Consider the following 2343-nt stretch of genomic DNA (forward strand, 5'->3'; position numbering starts at 1 on the left):
AACCACGGAACTCCCCCCGTAATTGGGGAGGAGAGAGGTGGATAGGGGAAAAGAGAGAGACCCCTGGCTATAAGACCCCGATGAGTGGGGTAGAGACCCCGGTGCAGGGGGTAGATCTCAGGAATGAAAAACAATATGTAAAATAAATGACGAAATGAAAAATGACATCAACAAAATGGTGTTTCTTTCAATTCTTCTCAATAAAATTTCACTCCATACCATATTTTCTATCTAATCCAGTTTTGTTTCTTTCAGGAGACCAGTCATTTGAAGAACATCACATTGGATTTGTCACATATCCCATACGTTATTCTTCATTCCTTGATATATGTTTTATTTTTGTAATGCCATCAATGGTATTGTTATATTTTCCTTCCATTTTCCTTGTTATTGTCACATTCTAACTAAAAAGAAAGTTCCATGTAATCCCTTGTTTAGAGATGCTCATTATTGTAATACTGTCTGTAATAAATCAATTTTTTCCTTTGTTTCAAGGGTCAAGCAGTTACATGGTTGAAAGATCCTGCACAGAGCATACAGCAGGTAAGCTTGCGCTAAGAAGGAAGAAGAATCTACAAATATATATATATATGACTAATTACAAAGTATGATTTCTGCAAGGAGGTTATAGGCCCTTGGTTTCTGCTCAGCTTTTAAATCTTACTGTCCTGTTTCTATCCTCCAGATGGGACCTCTCCTAGGGAAGGAAGCAGAACTTGGTCCAGGAGAAACAGACCGGGGAGGAACCAGCCATCAGCAGAAGGATACAGCACATAGTATATGTATGGTATATAATTTTGTAAATAATTGTATATACAAGTCATGTAAAGCTTCTCAAATATCAATAATATATGTAGTGGCATAGAAAATGTAAGGTATACAGGTATAATTATGCCAACCATGTGTAGATTATTCAATATGAATGTAGTAGTTTCTTAGTGTATACAAGTCGTGTATAGCATATTCAACATCTGATATTTGTAGTGGCATAGTACATGTATGATATAAAATCATGTCAATCATATGTTGATTATTTCATGTATGAATGTAAGTGTTTTAGAGTATATGCAAGTCATGTACATCTTATTCAATATTTATGTGTCATAGTGTATTTGATTAATGTATAGTTCAATATGTATAGTTTATATATGTATAGTTTTATAGTTAATCAATATATAGTCATGTATAGTTTCCTTTTCTTTGCAATTATACCTTCAAAATGTATCAAATCTCATCATTGTAAGTACCTGTAATAGGATTGTGAGATAAGAGTGGTGATGTGAAATTTTGTAAGTAAAACTGTCGAGACTCAAAGTGCTTGTTCTTGCATCTCTGTTCTCAATTACATAGCTACTATATAATTCATTTGAGGGTATTCCAGTTTTGCACTGGGGTAAGTTTGGAATAGTCCACTTTTGCGTGGGAGGGAGATGGACTGAAATATGCTGTATTTGCTCCCAAGCAAATGTCGGCCTTTCTAGTGTTTAAACTTAAATTACTGAATTTTAAAAAATGCGTCAGAAACCCGTTGCCATGGCAACATAACTAATGTATTAACTTATCTAGTTCCCAGATATATTTTAGGTAAACTTACCAAATTTGATGGTTCTAGCGCAAGCCACTCAGGCGCTATATATGAGATGAAAGTTGGCGCGGGCCTGAAAAGCCCCCGGTCAAAATAGGATTAAAGCATGTCATGTGTATAAAATTGTTTCTTTTTTCGATTGGAACAAATTTTACCTTTACGCGTGCTTTTAAGTATACGCAAAGATCGAATTTTATGCCCAAAGGAGTTATGTTGAAAGGATTTAAACCATGCATCAACATTTGACACTGTTACACTCTAACAATTCTACTATATTTCAGCTATGTTGTACTTGAGGTTGAAAGTTCCAGTGGTGACCTCGTGGAACTAGGTCGGATCCCACTGGAAATGTGCAAATGGATCCACCAGTGCGACGTCAAGTTCATTCTGCTACAGCAAGAGGACAACCCAAACGCGTTACTTATAGAATGCCACAAAGCCAGTGAGGCAGATAGGGAATTTGCCAAACTGAAAAGTCGAGGCTACAAAGGTACAACACCAAGTGAGACAGTGCGGCTGCTTGAGGGACAAAGGGTAGAAGTAAGTTTAGTGGGCAATGTGTCATTCGCGTCGTTCTGCAGATTCAGCAAGCATCTCGTCTTCCACAGTAAGATGAACCCCCGTCTCAACATCGTAGCCAAGGCAGACCAAGTGAGGGGAGAAGAAGGTTTAGAAGGGGTCGGCTACGTTGAGTTCTTAGCCTTGCCTAAAATCCTTGTAGAAAAGACCAAAGAAAGGAGAGTCCGCGCACTTTGCAA

General features: G+C 37.6%; 1 long non-coding RNA gene across 1 annotated transcript; it reads left to right on the forward strand.

Annotated features, from left to right (window-relative positions):
- The first annotated feature begins 7 nt into the window (after nt 1-7).
- Nucleotides 8-1314, forward strand: LOC109480850. Its single transcript, XR_002140862.1, has 2 exons — nt 8-543; nt 686-1314. It is a non-coding gene; the product is annotated as an uncharacterized LOC109480850 (long non-coding RNA).
- The last annotated feature ends 1029 nt before the right edge of the window (nt 1315-2343 follow it).

The sequence above is a fragment of the Branchiostoma belcheri genome, unplaced genomic scaffold (genome assembly GCF_001625305.1).
Source record: "Branchiostoma belcheri isolate BF01 breed outbred unplaced genomic scaffold, Haploidv18h27 scaffold1084, whole genome shotgun sequence".
Taxonomy (NCBI): domain Eukaryota; kingdom Metazoa; phylum Chordata; class Leptocardii; order Amphioxiformes; family Branchiostomatidae; genus Branchiostoma; species Branchiostoma belcheri.